The sequence below is a fragment of the Erithacus rubecula genome, assembly GCF_903797595.1.
Source record: "Erithacus rubecula genome assembly, chromosome: 19".
NCBI lineage: Eukaryota > Metazoa > Chordata > Aves > Passeriformes > Muscicapidae > Erithacus > Erithacus rubecula.
The window spans coordinates 6,263,822-6,281,943 of NC_136671.1; the positions used below are offsets into that span (position 1 = coordinate 6,263,822).

Sequence of the window (18,122 nt, forward strand, 5' to 3'; positions counted from 1 at the left end):
AGGAAAAAAAAATTAAATTATAAAAGTCTTGCCTTGTGTCATATGATCCAAATTACTCTCAGATTTGAGAGCCTGGTTTGATAAGGTCCAACTGTTACCAAGAGCAAAAGAGCACAAATGCTGTGAAACTGTAGCAGGCTGGAGACCCTGCTGCTCACACTATCACTTTGGTTTTTTGGCACAGCACTATGGACTCTCTCCCTCTCTGCAACATACTGCAGGTTGAGTGAGGAGCCCTCTGCACCTGGAACAAGGGATCAGAGTGCAAAACCAGGCCCCGGTGCTACTACTTCTGCTCCAAGGGCCTTTCCTAAGCAGCAGCATCCCCAGCTGCATGTCAGGAATGCATCCTCTCCAATCAACAGAGGAAAGTGGTTCACCCAGCTCAGAACCAGTGTGGCACACAGGGGCAAGAATTCAAAGTACAGCTTCAGAAGGTCAAAACAGGCTCATTACAGAAGAAATTATTTATTTAGCTAAATAGTGGCAGGACAGAGATGTAAATTCTAACAAGGCAGACAGACAAAAAATGAGTGAAGCTGGCCAGTCTGATTTTTATGTCCTTTGGAGAAAGTGCTACCTGGGCCTCTGCACTGGGCAGACTCAGCTGGAACAGCCACCCCCAGTACAGGTTCACACAATTCCATGACCCAAGAAACAGTCCCATACAGCACAGTATTCTGATCCCTAGCAGCATAAAGCCTCTAATAAGGTACAACCAAAAGAGAGCTCCCATGATGGTTTACTGCCACTTCAGTAGTCTCGTATTTTTTCATTAAGGTCATTTTCCTTGTCCATGAACATATATTGATTCATGGCAATTAGCAAAGTCATAAACCTCCAGTTACAGAGCTCGAACTTGTCAACAATTATTTAGTGAGTGTAATGGAGCTAGGTCAGAACGCAGATACACAATCCAGTGATTCTACTAGTCCTTACAAAATCATTCCTTCCCCAGCAGCCACTGTGTGAAAGGATATTAAAGGTAGAGGTCTGGCTATGCAATGAACCTGTAGCTTCAAACTAACTTCACTTAGAAATTTCTTACATAGTTTTGAGTATCTACCACTTGTAAATGGCTACAAATCAAAACCAGAGATGCCATCACACAATATTCGACTGGAAGATATTCCAACATTCTCTCCTTCCCCCAGAACATGTCAAGTTGTTTTGGAGTTTTTGAAAATAACAAGAAACACACTGAGCATTTGGACAATACAGACCTACCAATCTGGGATAAAACTGCAGCCTTCTTCCCCTGCAGCTTACTTAGGGAATGTGTTACACACAGACAGCAACACAGCTTAGCACTTCAAACACCAGGAGAGTCAACACAGGAGGAACCAGCCTGCTTTGTCCCTGGTATTAATGGTCAATGCAAAAAAGGATACTGGATTCTTGAATACGTTTTGTTTATTCTAGAGAAGGCACATAGAGGAGTTCTCATAGGCCATTCTCTCTCCTGATTTCAAACTGAGAATCCATGGCTTTACAGAGGTCTGCTCAGACATGGCTCTGAGGAACCTCACTCATAGATGGCTCCTATTCTCCCACCTTTATGTCTGTGCTCACTTTTTCTCATTGTCTGAGTGGGTGTGTGGGTGGCTGCCGTTGTTTTTTTTTTTACATTGTGTCTAAAGGTCTCTCCACAGCTCACACTGTGTACACTTAAAGTCCTAGATAAATCTCGTTTGCAGCTCTACTTTTCCCACCTCCAAACACTGACTAGGACAGTTCTCTCAAACAGTCTCACTGCTTTCTCACAGCAAAACTGGCACTGTGGACTGACAACTGACTCCTACCAATTTATTTCTATGTGCACAGCATCACACAATTCTATAACGTGAATTAAGAAAAAATAATCCTCAGATTCTACATAATTCTCCTGTTTCTTGATATTCAAGCTCAAATGTTGATGATAGAAACTTACATTTTAAGAAGAGGCAAGAAGAAATTTCTCATCAACTGAACAAGTCATGCTATGCTTCTGGGCACACATTACAGTATCTTTTTCGCATCACACCTACTCTACTAAATATACAAAACACTGTACAAGTGATAGTTTTGTCAGCCACCAGCTAATCAAATGAAAAATTATTACACTTAGAAAAATAATAAAAGCAGAAGCCAGCTGTGCATTTGTTGGATGAAAATCCCAGTGTCTCCCATGTTAGCTCTTGTGTATTTCAATTTCTGGGAAGAAAATAATGGGAGTTTCTCCACCCTTTCTCATGTGGGCCATAAAACAGATTTATTACCTAGGATATATTCTGTGTTTTCTCCTGAGGAAAAAAGAAAGTGGTGGAACAAGTTCATTTTTTTCCCTTCTAAAACAAGGATTTTCTTTATAATAAACACAGAGCTTAATTTTGGTATCATATGGCCCTTCTATTTAATGCTCTGGTCACACTTTTTGTCTTTCTAAATCTTGAATTGTTGCATTTTCATTACAGTGGGGAATCTACAGCTGCTCCAGCTGTCTGAGTGTGAAAAGTCTGTCCTAAGATTCCTATCTGGTGTTTTAAAGCAAAATCCTTCCCTCCCCTAAATCAAAGAAATTTAGCATCTACTGAAAAACTATGGAATAACTAAAACAAAAAGAAAAGCTAAACATTATTCTATTTCTTTTCCAAATAGTTCTTGCTCAGCTTTACCTCACACTCAACTGTCACCCAGCAGCTTGGGAAACTCAGGCTGCAGACCCAGAGCTTTAGGACAGGGTTGCATCTCATCTGGGAAGGTTATCCTGTACAAACAACTATTTTTTTTACTGTAATGGTCACCTTATGACCTTTAAAAAGAAATAATGCGAAAGAAGATTTGCTGACTAAAAGATTTTTTTCTCTTAAAACTCTTAATTTGCTCACAGTATGATGTTAAATTTCTGAAGACCTGCGCTGGTGAATCCATTTACAAAAAGTGACTTCCTCTGGAACTTTTGCATTTGAGATGCAGAAGAGGCTGATTCCTATTTTAAATGCTTCTGAATCAATATATAGCCTGGATTTCCAGTTTGTTGGTCTGGAAACTTCCAAGGCTAAGATACCCCTTTTTAAAACGACACTCAGTAACACAGCTTTTTAAAATAAATCTGTTGACTCTGATATTTGTAACCTGTATTCTAAAGTCTCCCATTGCTAACCAGCACCTCTTGTTTAATGAGTCACTTTCCTCAACACTGCAAACCTGACATCTCTCAAAGTTTCAATTCTTTCAAATAATCCCATGATATATGAGTATTTACACCAAGTCATAAATGCCAGTGAGACAATTTTTGAAATGACGAGCTATGCCATCATTAGATGCATATAATTAAAATGTACCATAGGAAGTGCATTCATTACAGTTGTGAAACTATTTTATTGCTTATGAAAAGGAAAAAAAAAAAAAAAAAGCACTTTTAATGATACAACTGTGCCAGCACAGAGCTCAAAAGGAAGCTGGATTGCTCGGGCAAAAAAATTGTGCAGGTTTTTTTTTTAAGATTTGTTTCATTCTCATTGTTTTGTGATCACTTACACTGCACCACAGAGACTGGTAATTTGGAAACTAAAACCCCAGTAGCTGAAGAGTTTTCAACTTACTACTAATTCAAAATCCTTCATTTGGACTACCATGCATATTCTAGTGCAGTCCAACTGCATTTTTACAAAGAGAGCATAAAGGCATCCACACAGATGTTCTGGGGAGGAAAACATTACTACTGCCACTAGACTTGCCTTTTCCCTTCATAAAGACATGCACGTACACAACAAACATGTAATACAGTATTGAGATTCCAAGTTTGTACAAAAGAAAAGTATCACCATTGCAACTCAAAAAGGGTATCCAAAAAGCAAAATTTAACCTTTTTTTTTAGTCAAGTTTGTCTTCACAAAGCCAGAAACAGCATTAGCATGCATCTATAATCCAGCTGCAACAAGAGAATTTATTACAGAAGAGCAGTCACAGTAGCTATTTTTCCCCATTGAAGACAATGTTTCATAGAATATAATTTTCAAAAATCAGAATATTTGGGGTTAAATTTCCCATATGAGCTAATTAGCAGTGACTGGTTTACAGTTACTACTAATCCAGTGAAATAGTACATTGTTACATTATGGCTGAGCTTGCAGAGAAATAGTACTCAAATTAAATACGAGACCTATACAAACACAAAGCATAATACAGCCTGATGTACTTTGTGGTAGAGAGCCAAAAAATGTGTCTCTCTAGAATGCAAGAACATATACAGGTCAGTAATTCAACAGTTCTTTGCAAAAAGAAACTCAGTTTCTTTCTAAAGAAAAATGCTTTCTAAAATGCTCAGAAAAGACGTAAACGTACTTAGTCAACAGATCTGCTCCCTAAATACCTTACAGTTTCAACATTGTAATTCCAGTGCTTAAAAATAAGTCTCTACACCAATTAACCAAAATCAGACAATCTATCTGATATTAGAAACAGGCATCTATTCCAGTGCATGCACCAACATAATTTCCATCTGCAGAATCTTTGTAACTGATAATCACACATCCAAGCCAGAATAAACAGAGTTAGACTTGCTGATCACAGGGTATTTTTAAAACAAGAAAAAACTAGTTTACCTGTAAATCAATAAAAATGCTAATAGGAATAATTAAATTAAAAAACAAGAAGTTGCTCCAGTAACTTAAAAAAAAAAAAAAAGCTAGTAATTTGATTACAAATAAATTTTTTAAAAAATTATTTATATTCCCTGTAACTTAGGCAGACAGGACAATTTTTATGACATTTCCCAGTCATTAAGCCCTCTCTAAAAGCTTCACAGAAATGCTGCTAAAATTGGGGGTTACTGGAAAGAGCTTCGGAAGGATGGCAGGTCATTAAAAGTGTAGCAAAATGCTCCTCAAAACAATTCCCAGAGGAAAAAGTTACACACATATTTCCATCTCGTGTGGTCTGGTTTTTTCCAGAGCACACACCATGCTTGCTTTTTACCTTTTTCATTTCAAAATGAAGCTGTTGAATCTGGAAGGGGGATTGTTTCCTGCTCTAAACTGGCATTTTAAGGAGTTGCACAAGGCAGTTTCCTTTTTTCAAACAGCCAGCACCGCTAAAGAGAAAAACACAGCAGAAGGAGGCCAGTGCGGGAGGTCAGTGCGCAGCTGTCCCGAGCGCTGCGGGAACAAGGCGGCCGCAGGGCCGGTGACGGGCGCTGCCCCGCTGCCGCCAGAGGGCGACTGCGAGCGCGCCGCCAGAGACAGCCACGAGCCCAGAGCGGCCCATGCGAGCTACAGCTCCGACCAGCTGATAAACACAACAGTGTTTTTCAAATTACCATACTGTACTTGACAAGAACATGTTTTCTTTTGCAAATGCTTCCAACTGAGAGGTATTAAAGCACTTCGTGTTCCTGAGGACTGAGACTACTCTTTTGCAAATGGTGGGGAGAGACCACCCAGGGCTGTGCCCTCCTTCCATAGAACCCTGTTCAATACTCAGCCAATGCAGTTCCTGCCCTACCTCGGTCTGCTCAAACAGTGTCTATGTCGGTTAAATACCTTAAAAATACCTATTTCTATTGGTCGTAAAAGTATTGGTATTATTATGCAGAATTGTAAAATTCAGTACATTAGAACTATGAGCTCCATTACCACTAGGTTTGGTGCTGATATTGATGTCTGAGGCGTGTATTCTGAACGCAAGGTACACACACTGTATCAACGCTGCCAGAGGAGCTCTTGCATGGACTGTCCAGGCAAACTGCTGCAGAGCATAAGGAGATGCAGACCCTAATCAAAACATCACTTTTTTGGAGCAGATGCCTCACATCAGCCACAGAAGTGACATCTCCCTCACGGTGTAGGCTAGAGCTTCTTCCTACCCCGCTGGAGTGGGGCTGTGTGGTACTCTGCAGGGCCGTGCAAGGCTCTGAGGGGCAATGAGGGGCTCCGAGAGCCATGAGTGGCTATGCGAGGCCGTGTGGGATTCTGAGGGTCCGTGCAGAGCTCTAAGAGACCGCGCGGGGCTCTGAGGGGCCGTGAGGGGCTTTGGGCCCGTGAGTGGCTCTGAGGGGCTGTAAGAGGTTCTGAGGCCGTGAGGGGCTTTGGGGCCAGGAGGTGATCTGGAGCCGTGAGTGGCTCTGTGGGGCCATGAGGGTCTGTGAGGGGCCATGAGAGTCTGTGAGGGGCCATGAGAGTCTGTGAGGGGCGCGTGCGGCGGGCGGTGGGTGACATTGCCCACGTCACGCGCCCCGCACGCGGCAGCCGAGCCTCCACCGCGCCGTTGCCACGGCGACGCCCCGCGCGTGCGCACAGCGCCGTCACCTCCTCCGGCCCGTGAGGCGGCGCCGCGCCGGTGACAGCGGAGTCCTCCCAGCCCGATCCGGCCCCGCCACCGCCCCCCAGGCCGAGCGCGGGGTCCCCCCGTCCTCCTTCCCCGTGCTCACCGAGCACCCTTCCGCCCGGCGGGACGGGTGCGTGATAGCGATTATTCGGCGATCCCCGCGGGAACCAGGCGGACGCGGAGGAACGCCGAGCCCCGCGCGTGACGTCACGGGGCCGGCGGGAGGCGCGCACGCGCTGTCGATGCCGGCGGCTGCTGGGCCCCGGCGGGCCGGGACCGAGCGCGGCGCGGCTCGGGGGCTCCGTGAGGGGCTCCCGCTCCCGGCAGCCTCCAGCAGCGGCGGAGCAGCCGCGCTCCGAGCATCCTGCGAGGGGCTTGGCGCCTGCCCGCTTCTTCACGCTCCGTAACCGGGAGGACCCGGCCTTCACCGGTAGCCGGAGCGTGTCACTGCCCCGAGGAGCCAGACGTGCGCTCTGAACCAGCCGGGAAGGGCTGAGCCGGGGCGCTGGTGCCGGGCTGCCGCCGCCGCCAGTCCCTGTGTGACTCGGGCGATTCCCCACAGCTGCTTGGGGAGGCCGTGGTTTGCCCCGTCTGCTTGCACAGCATCCATTCATCAGGTGCTCTGCTGTGCATGGGGTTATCGCATTTCTGATAATTTGTCTTCTCCAGGAGCCACTGGGAACTTGTTGGGGGATAAAGTCCCAATTCTTCAGTGCAGCACAGCCTTTTTTCTTTAGAGAAAAAAAGTTACCTCCTGAAATGGTTCCCAATGGAAGTTTCTGGTTAGGTGTCACGACTGAACTAAATCATGCGACAGTTAAATAACCCCGGGTGTATTGTTGGACCAAAAGTGCTGTGGGGTTGGAATTGTACCTGCTACTGTACCCACCTACCGTCAGCAGGGTGGTGGGAAGCGCAGTGCAGGTGTGAACAATGACAGCACTGCAGAGAAATGTACTCTTCCCCTTCCACAGGCTTGCTACTCTCCAGCCACACCAAGACTTGCTCAAGGAAAGCAAATAAACCATCATTTGCTTGTGTCACCTCTCTAGGAGTTAAAAGCTGTGTCATGTAGTTTTTCAGGAAGCCATCCTACTTTAATTCCAGCTAGATACATCATAAAACATGCTTTTCAGTTTTCCTATCATTTTTGCCTATGGAGCCAGAGTCTTTCAAAGCTGAATTAAATCTAGTGCTGTTAAATGAGTGCTGTTCTGTTCCACTTCTAATGATGCAAACAAAGGCATGGAGGTTTTTTTGTGGGTTTGGGAAGGTAAATCTGGAGCTTGCTTTTCTGCACATATCAAATTTCTCATCAATAGGAACACTGATTCCTAAATCCTTGCTCTAAAGGGCTTTAAATGGCATTTGGTGGTTATGAGAACACAGTGCACTGAGGAGGTTATGCCTCTCATTAGGAGGAATGAGCACAGATAAATACGTTCTGTATTGTATAATGCACAAGTACAGTCCCATATTTCCCTGTATGTTTTGCTGAAATGATTTGAATTAAGAGATTTAGAGCAGCAGATCATTGTTATAAATTGCTATGTATAATGCAACCACATGTGCAGTATACTTCAGGTCTTTCATTTGTTAGGGGATAAATGCTTATTAGAATATGGTACAGTTAATATTCCCTACAGTTGCCTTGAAAATGAAATATTCCTTTCACAATGCAAAGATAATGAGTTGTATGGCAAGATAAGATGGTTACCAGAATTCAGGAATGACAGAATCCAATTAATTTACCATGAATTAATGCAAGATCAAATTTATTACAGTTGGATGCAGTTTTTAATTGAAAGTTTCATTACAGCACGTTTTTACATGTTAACTACTATCAGTAAGAGATCTCAAAAGAGCAAATCCTCTATTTTGAGCAGCAGCAATGTGTTTATTATATCATAAATAACTCTTTCCTAACATGTTTGCTGTGACGAACTTCAGGTTCCAAGAGCCCAGTTGTGCTCAAGGGGATGTGCTCTTGCTCTTTCTTGTAAGGGAACACAACTGAGCTTAAAGAGAAGCCTGGGTTTCATCTTTGACTGCTTTGCTGGGCTGCCCCTCCCTTGTTACTTGTTCATCCCTTTTCCTATTTTCCACTCTTCTGGGTGATCACCCCTCTTTGTTTTTTGGGTGGGAGGGGTGAAATCAGCCCTCTAATCAAATAAACCTTTCAACCTCCTAACTTCAAAACAAACACTTTGATTGTGGACAGTCCAAGCTCCTTAGGCAAAGCTTTAGGTCTCAAATCCAAAAGATACACTGTGTCCTTTTAATAATTTCATAGTGGAAACTCACTATTTGCCCATTCCTGTGGTGTTATGGAGGTTTTCAATGATTCTGGTTTAGGTTTCGGGATTAGGTGAAACCAGAGTGCCTTAAACCTCTTTAGAGGTTTGGGATTAGGTCTGCATCAGGCCTAATATAGCCTTTCTGTGCAAGGCTAAATTAAATGGCAGGAATATTTGTTGTGCACTGATTCACAGGTGTTTGGCAAAATACCAGAAAACATAAAGAAACCACTGGAAGAATCATGAAGGCAAAGCCATCGAAACATGAGTATTAGCTAAGTACTGAGGTATCACTTGCAACTGTGGGGTCTTTCAGACTGCTTTTAAGTGATTTTAAGCATGGATATCATTTTTATGTGTCTCTTTCACATGAATGCGAGTAAATTGAAGATCTGTCATGCAAATGGATCATGGATTTTATTTGGGTATTACATTCTGGTAATTTCTGCCTGTTTTATAGCAAATGTATATTAAAGTTCATCAAACAGCTGATATCACTGAAACTCTATTGTTTTACTGTACACATAAATTCTACTCCTTCTCTGGAGCATGCATTGGCCTGACAGAATATGCTAGGTCACAAGGAGAAAAATGCAATAGATTTATGCCTACTATTAAAACACTGGCTTGTCTGGCCCAGGAGACAGAGGCATTTGCCTCACTGATGACCATGGACTAACTGGAGGAACTAATTTCATTGTTTAGGCTGTCTACTGTGAGGCTTTTCAGCACTTTTCAGTCACTTGGTCTCTGGTAGGGCTATTTCTCCTCTATGTGCTCAGTTCTGTGGTTTGTAACATGGCAAGGCCTGACTCCTGATCCCCTGAGGTGCTATCTGAGTGGAGCAAATTTCATCAAGCAGAAGTGCAGCTCATTGCTGCAGTATCAGGATCTCTGCAGAATGCAGCAGCTGGTTTGGCTGCATTTGTAGGGAAAAGCTGATGGCTGGCTCAGCAAAGCCTGAGCCTGGCATCAACAGAAGCCAGAGATGGGGAGGCAAAGCACAGTGCCCAGTTCCTCCAGCTGCCTAAAATCAGTCACTACCTGAGCATAACTATCTTCTCACACTAAAGTATTCCCTTCACTGATTTTGTGTCTGTCAGCCCTTTACAGAAAAGGGTAATTTGGCTGTATTTATCTCCTCAGATAAATAGATTTTAGCTTCACTTGTAGACTTGCTTGTATTTAGAAAGTTAGCTACATCTCAAGAATTGCAGAGCTTCTCTGGAGGTTTTTCCATACCAATGAGTTCTCTTGCTGCAAGCTTTTTTTTGCATTCCTATGGCAAGTGCTATGATCAGTAGTGCATACAGCCAGGTCCTGTTTTCTCATGTCTACTTGCAAAAGCAAAACAGAAATAGTTAAATCAAGTTTAACAAGAGTATGTCCCCTCTAATCAGATGAGCTGTAAAATAAGAGGGAGGCTAACTAAAAGGATTTAATGATGTTATAATCTGTACAAAACATTATTTATGGCTTAAGAGCTACACAAGTCTTGAGTTTTAAATGTAAGTTCTTCCCTTCTTTAATGGTGCATGTAAGGAAGAGCAAGAGAGAAATGTTCCAGTCAAGGACAAATTCATAAAATAATGAGCAGAAGAAGAATGAAATTAAAGTATTAGGGGCCAGGGGAGGCTGGGTGGGAGTTTGTCTTCATACATGATTGATCTAAACTTGAAAAGGAAAAAAATAAAAGACTCCTCATCTTTAAACAAGATGGTTATTTGAGCATAAATAACAGTCTCATGTCAAATACGCTGCTATTTCCAATGGAGTCTTTTCACTACAAAACCACAACATTCTCAGCCCTAATCTTCTCAGATAAAACAATACGGCTGGTGGCTGTGAATCAGCACTTTGAAACCAACCTCTGAAAACAGCAACACGTTCAGGGTGAAGAGAAACGGAGGAGACAAAGAGCTGCTGTTTATAGATCTTTGCAAAGCGAGGCCCCACCTCGCTTGCTTGGAAACGTGCTGTAAAACCTGAGAATTGTTTCTCTTTGGGTGGAAAGTCAAGCTCAGCACGGCCAGCCCAGGGGACTGGGGCTATTGATGTATCTGTGAGTTTGGTCCCACACCAGGCTGAGCTGTCACTGAAATCTGCTGCAGTGAAACGCCAAAATCCTGCAGAATGCTTGAGCCTTGAGGCTTTGTGAGGAAAGGTACGGTGAGAACAGCCGGGCTCTCAGTGCCAGTATGAGTACTCCTCTTTCCCCAGCCCATTTGCAGCCACATGGTGATGTCCCCTCCCTTGTGCTGCTCCTAGCACTCATCTGAGCAGCATCAGGACTGATGCAAGGCAGGAGCAAGGTGCCAGGAAAGGAGAGAGCCTGGGAGGGACAGCGGTCACACTGGAAGAGACCTCCCCTGAGCAGTGGCACCGAAAGGAGCAGGGCAGCCGGGACACAAAGGTTTCCATCCAGAAAATGACATCTCACCTTAAGCAGGAAGCTCATTTCCCTCCACAGTCAGTGAGGAAAAGCAGGCTATTAACCACATAGGAACATCCCCTCCACCTTTTTTTCTCATTCCACTGTTTCCTACCATAGCACACTTAAACAACAAGCTTTGAAATCCAGAAATGCCATCCCATGGGAAGTGGCAGAAGACTTTTGTCTCAGCACAGATCCCCAGCTGTTCTCTGACTAGAAGGACCTTGCACTGGTGGTGGGGGTCGTCCTATGGCATCAAGACTTGGAGCATGATCAAATAAGGAAACACTGTGGCATTTACTTTCATGTGGGTTTCAGGGGCACTGTCCATAACTCAGAAAAAGTCCTGATCTTTTGAATCTCTCTCTCTCTCTCTCAAAAAAAAAAAAAAAAAAGGAAATGAACTGGGTATTGTTCTCCTCAAAGAGATCACTGTAAAATGGCCTTTGGACATGGTCTGGAGGCATCATCTGCACAACCTCCCCATCAGTGCTACCCTTCTAGCAAAGATCCTGAGGCAGGTCTCAGATGAGAGAGATGTTGACAGGATGCCAAATACTAACCCTCTGGAACTAGACAGAAAAGGGAACCAAATGGCAAACTTGTATCTGTGTCCAGCTGCAAAAGCCCAAGCTTTTGTTAGGTCTGAAAAAAACCCCTTTGATCCAAACATACCCACTTTTTAGGGATTCCAAACTCGAGTGAAAACACAGCAGTTTCACCCCAGCTTGAAACATAGCCTCACACCTTTGATTTCTGAGGAGAGATCATTTTTCTTGGGGTGAGGCACGTGGACAGCAACAGATCCCTCATGTCTGGTCCAGACAGACCAACCAAAAGGCTTAAGTGGACACACACAGAAACAGCAGCATGTGATGGGATTTAGTGCAAGGAAATCAAACCCTCTGCCCCACCTCCTAGGCTTATCCTTTAAAGACCAATCCTGTGCTCACAGCTGGAGTTTATGTGAGTCCTGCCTTATTAATTAACTGAAGCCAGTGCCTTTTCCCCCTGAATTCCAACAGAAGCAATTAGAAAGCAGATACTTCACACATAACAGCTGGTTCATTTAACCCCCTCCTCATGCTATTGTCTCCCCTACCCCAGCCAACTCACATCTCTCTTTTCTATCCTTTCATGTGGATGGTGGGACAGCAAAATCAAGGTGGCAAAAGCAGAGGCAGCAGATAATCATATCCTTAATAAAATCATCTAATGTAATGCTGAAAGCAGAGGATTGTTATTGAGGCCACAGTTCTGAGCAGGGAATCGTAACATTCACCTACCAGATGGGAAAAAGAGCTTTGGCTGTCTACGGTGTCCTCCTTAGAAGGGGATCTGTATCAAAGTATCAGCACATTTTCTTCACTGAAGGCTGTTGATGTCATTAGAGCAAGTCTCATTTTTATTTAAGACCAGAGTTAAGAGTCACATAAAATTGGCACAGGTGAAAGCACCAGGCCCATTAAGTTGTGCAATGTGACTCTCTGGGAACTTTCTGAATGTTCACGCACCTCCAATTTATTTATGCTTGGGCAAGCCAGCCCCAGAGCTTCTCCTCCTTGCTTCTCAGTATAAATACAGCCTCAGTCCTGCCATTAGCCCTGTAAAAACCTCACTCAATCCACTAAATTTGCCCCACACCCAAGATAGATCCAGTTACAGGAAGAGCAGTTCTGCCACCCTCTGTGTTACATTGCTGGGAGATGATATGAACATAAAATTAAACTCATAGCCCAAAACATTCACCATAACACTGAAAGTGAAATCTGTACTTGCCAAACTACCTTAAGTGCATGTCCTGCTCCCAAGCAGGTACTCTAGAGGCTGGATCTTGATTTAAGGAAAGTACAGCTGTTCAGAAGGAAACCAAGGTTAGAGGAATGGAGATTAATTTCCTTCTGTGAAAAACTTCTGAAGCAGGGAAGTATTTGAGGCAAAGGGGTGGTCAAGAGTCACATTTCTTAGCATGGCTAGCAGTTTTCTTAATGTAGAATTTATGGGTAAAGTAGAGATCTGGTCCCACATAGGGCATCTGCTCATGGCATGCAAGAAGAAAAACAACAGAGGAGATAGTCAAAGTACCCAGTGCTGAGAGATTTTTCTGCTAGATGATTCCTCACTATCCTGAAATCAGGCAGCATTATGATGATATTTTCAGTTATAATATGAGGAAGATTTAGGTCCAGCCATAAACTTCCCATTTCCTTCCTCAAAGAGGTAGCTATCAGAGAGGCTGCTGTCAGGAGCAACCAGCCAGCCAGATGTTTGAAATCTTTATTACAAATTTTCATGTATCTTACAACACCTACATACTCTACAGCAGACTGATGATGCAGCTATCTAATACCTACATTACAGACAGAGAGAACAAGTTAGAAAGGATTAAATTATCTGCCCAGCTTCCCACAAGACAACACAGGTGTAGCTAGAAATCAAAACTCCAAGCTTCCAATTTTTGCTGTGTTATACTAATCTCTTTATGTGCTTTGCTGGAAAAAAAAAACCAAAACCAAACCATGTTTCTGTAACATGTTTGTTGGTTGAAGTATGGGTATTTCTAATCAAACTAAAAGATGAGCATATTTTTAGAAACTGTTACAGCTGAATAGTACACTGACCCCCCCTTTTTTATCTCTTGGATCTTTCTAGAGAAAGAAAAATAAAAGGGAAGGGCATCTTTTTAACTGCAAAGGCTCCAGCTAATGAGAGTAGAAATCGTATTTTATATTTTGGCACTTAATGGTAAACACTATTATTAAAGCTATAATAAGATCAGCAAATGTTGTATGAAATATTGGTGATGTCTGAGCACAAAGCAGAGTCCCCATCTCTTTAGTTAAAATTACAAAATGATTAACAACCCAATTAAAAACATTTTTGTTTTTGACATGATAAATTATACTTTATCTACCTATCTGTGGATATAATTGATTATTTTATCCGTTTGCTGTTGGCTGTCATTAAAAAAGACAGATACCATGGCTTTCTGGCCTCTCTCCTGCTGAGAGAAAGAACAAATCCTGCTATTAATGACAGACAGGATCATTATGAAAAAATTCCATTTGCCACTAGGCAACATAGCCGAGTTCCAGTAATTATTGTATTAGTCAAGCTGTTGAGAAGTTCCATAAAATTGAGAGAGTTTTTAAGGAGCATCCAACATTATTTGGCAACTTTTGTGATGTAACAATTAAAACCATGCTCCAGGCCCCAAAATGTGCAGGAGATTGCCAAAATCAGATAAAACCCTAGAGGGCCCCTGACTTGCAAAGAAAAAAAAAAAATCTAACTGTTTACTTTTAGAATCAGACATTCATCAACGTTTGGCTTTTGTTTCAGCTAGTGTCAGATAATAACAGCACCACGTTTTCAGTTGGCTTCTAACAAAACTCTGCACTGTTCGATGTCACGTCCCAGAGCTGGCACTGGCCTCTCCTCAGGAGAGGGAATTCTCATGGACCTGATGCTACCAGCTTTGCTTGGCAGATCAGGTACCTGGGGGCACTCAGCAGTACTTTTTGGAATGAATCACATCTGTAATCCACCAGTAGCATCAGGAAATCACTGGGGAGAAATGCAAGTTATTCCTTCCTCTCATGTCTAGGAGCTGAGCCAGGCAACACCCCAAATTGTCAGGGCTGCAGGGGATAAAGCAGAAGTCTCCTGTCCATGTACCCCATTAACCTGTCAAGGAACTGATAAAAAAAAAAAAATTAAAATCACACTTTAAAACTGCTAAGGGAAATTGCTACTGAATAAAACCTATAGCCAAATTTATAATTTACCTACTTCTCTACTGAGTGACGTTAAGGAATAATGATTTACAGTACCAAAAATGAAGGTACAGCATCAGGCTTTTGCAGTGGAAAGTGAAATTGCAAAATGTAGACTTGGTTTGGCTTAATGAAGACTACAGGAAGCACTTCAAGAGCACATCTGTTTGCAAAGGAGTTTCTGCCTTCCCGGAATAACATGCCTGGGTCAGAAAGTTGCAATGTTTTAAAGAATTGTGATGGGAGCAAGTTTCCATGGCAGTCAGAGGGAGCTGAGGTCTGAACACAGGGTACTGCTGTATTCCCTGCTGATACAGGGAATAGCAGTAGGGCAGGGTTTAGCACCAGCACCTGCCAGTCTCCACCTGGAACATGCTGTACCAGGCAGGACAGATAAAAAGATACTCTGGAGCCTGCCATGATATGGCTTTTCATCAGCTCTGGAACTGGAGATGGCTGCCAACTGTTAGGGCCTGCTGACCTATTTAATAAAAAAAGATCAAACCTACAAACTGTACCAAATGTGCCTTTTATCTGATGTAAATGGGAACAGTGGCACAGCACTACAGGCCATGGGCAGCCCTTGAACCATATGTTGCATTGCCAAGGCAAAGGCAGAGGCTCAGACTTGTGGAGAGAGGGTGTGTGAAAGAAAAGCTGCTGCTTTCTCCCAGCTCTGAAACTGATCTTGCTGCTCTGCAAGGCAGGCATGCCTGAGTCCTAATAAGTTCAGGAATCAGCTAATGCTGGAAGCTACTGCCACATTTTCCAGCACATTTAACCTGGAGTTTGGGTCTGGCAAACTCTAGGGTGTGGTGAGATGTGTTGCTATAGAAGTATAAAACCCTGAATAACTACTAGCTACTTTTGGGAGACAGCACAGCCTTGTAGTTTTCTTCATCAGAACTAAAGCATATATTGTGGTAATATTTAATTTTCTTGCATTTGGAGCTATCATCTAATGTGAAGCATCCTAGGTGAGCTCAAGAACTTAGGTCAGTAGCTGCCATTGTGGATAATGAATTCTTATTCTTGATTTTATAAGTAAATTGTGCCAAATCTCTTCAACATATTAGAGTAGTGCCAGATGAAGACCTAGCAAGTTTTTAAAATATATGTTCTTTATTAGCATTAAAACTTTTATTATTAAAAGAGTTATGTTACAACATATATGCATGAGATCCACCTAAATTAAAAAAAAAAAATTGAAAAAAATACATTCCTATTTATTTTTCATTAATCCCTCTGGTTTACAGCTCATCAGAGCCAAGAGTGAGGAAAATGCAAATCCCAGCAAACAGCAAAGGGAACTCAGTGATGAAGGAGGGAGAGTGAAGTGAATTGACAGTTCATTGTTTGTGGGTATTGCTGAGAACAAGATGAACCCACTGAAAAAATGAAAATATTGAAATTATGGGGACTTTGGATCAAGGGCTACAAAGAAGGCTGAATTCTCTGATCCAGGCATCTCTCTGCAGACCACTGTTGTATTTTCTCTGTGGGCTGCAGCAACAAGCCTGAACAATTCAACCAGTTTCCACCCCTGCCTGGCTGTTCAGGCTCATGTTTGTAGGTGTTTGCATCTCCCTCCATTGTCAGCTGGCTGGTGTTACTCTTCAGAAGGATGCCAGATGGCTGGTACTTTAGCCAACCTGATTTCCAGATAACTAGATTTTGTAGCTACCTCTTTAATTAAAATAAGAAGTATATGTAAAGGACAGGTTTATCATCTGCTAACACATGCCATGGTTGTCTCTCAGTCAATCAGCACGCAGCAGACAGAGCTGCAGACTTCTCTTACACACCACCAGTATCCAGAAGGAAAAAAATCAGTCCATCTGCAAAAGAGATCAGACCCTTGTGCTTCCCGGCATCAATTCCCATTTACAGGATCCAGTGCCCTCTGCTGAGGAGAACCAAACTAAGCTTTAATGTGTCCCAGGCCCACAAAGGGCAGTATGGAGCAGAACATTTGGAAGTTCACATCCATGCTCACCCTTTGTCCCACCAGTGCTTCCAGGTCACTGTAAAGCAACATGTGGAAAGTGTTGGGGAGCTTGCCAAGGCTACAGAGCTGTGAGAAGAGGAACATGTCCCTTTCTGGAAGGGGAAATCCATGTGGACATAGGGTAGTTGTGAAAGGAGCTGGACTAGCAACCTTGGCAGGCTGGAGCTGAACAGAAATGTTGCTGCTTTGCCCTGATGTCTATTTACAATAAACTCCTGGGCTCCAGCTCAGTGTTTTATCTGGGAGCAGCCGCCGTTCCTGCGCCCGTGTTCCGTCTCATTGCTGCACTGACATATTTACACACGGGCCGGGCCCGGGCAGCTGTGAGTAAGGGGCCATATATCAAGAGAGGAAAAAGGGATGCAAAGATGAATTTTATGGAATATTTTCCATTTTTCTTTGACTTGGTTGTGCATTTTGCTACGGCCCATTGGGCACTCACTCAGCACTTGGACACTTTGCTCCATGCAGTCTCGCCTCTATTTCTAATTGTGTCTACATGCCAAGCCGAGCCCAGTACCTGAGGCAGCCTGCAGGGAAATGGAGATTGAAAAAAACAGAAGGTGGGTAGGAGGGAAATTTCCTGCCCTTCAATGGCACAGACCATGGGAAAGAAAACAATGTCTTCTAAGTCACCAGTCTTTCCCAAATTCTGCAGGACACCTCTTACATTTGAGGGCCAAAGTGAGAGGAAATATTTCCACTAACTTGTGAGAGAAAATAATCAAGTTCCTTTTGCAGTTTGAAGAGGTTGTATCATCTTTGATTTCTTCTCTGGGCAATGAAAAGGGTTAATTCCTTACAGTGTTGACTTAATCCTTTTCTTTTTCCCAGTGGCTGACTAGTAAGTTAAATGTGTTGACTCTGTTTATAAAGACAAGCTTTGGACATAATATTAATGATATTGTGTGTGCAATAACATTAGAAAACAAACACAGAGGCACCTGGGGAGTCTGAAGGTATCTTCTGGCCTTTCTGGGCTGAGAGCACAGAGTGGCCTCCAGCATTTCCATGTGGAAAAACACTATCTAGCACAAGAAAGTTTACTTTGAGTGACCCTCTTGCCTTTCAAACATTGAAAAGACATGACTGTTCAAAACCTGAAAACTTGTTTTATAAGAACAGGCATTGCTCAACCAGATGAAGAGGAAGGAAAAAAAAGGGATTCCAGAGAAATAACTGGAAGTTAAAATTGGACATTTGAATGGACTAAGGGCTGGTATCTTTGGCACTGATATCCTAACAAAGGGTGTAAAAGTTTTTTCCCTTATGTTTTTGCAAGGCAGAGATGGGAAGAAAAC

At 43.0% G+C, this 18,122-nt stretch overlaps 1 protein-coding gene across 3 annotated transcripts in view; it reads right to left on the minus strand.

Annotated features, from left to right (window-relative positions):
• Positions 1-6,878, minus strand: part of GNB1L (G protein subunit beta 1 like) — a 43,556-nt gene extending 36,678 nt beyond the window's left edge. For 2 of the 3 annotated variants that reach the window (XM_079322414.1, XM_079322413.1), the window contains exon 1: positions 6,410-6,878. The gene's annotated coding sequence lies outside the window, so the exon portion shown is untranslated. Of the gene's footprint in view, positions 1-5,615; positions 5,712-6,409 lie in introns of all 3 variants that reach the window. The other variant, XM_079322415.1, reaches the window with a different exon arrangement.
• Between the last annotated feature and the right edge of the window lie 11,244 nt (positions 6,879-18,122).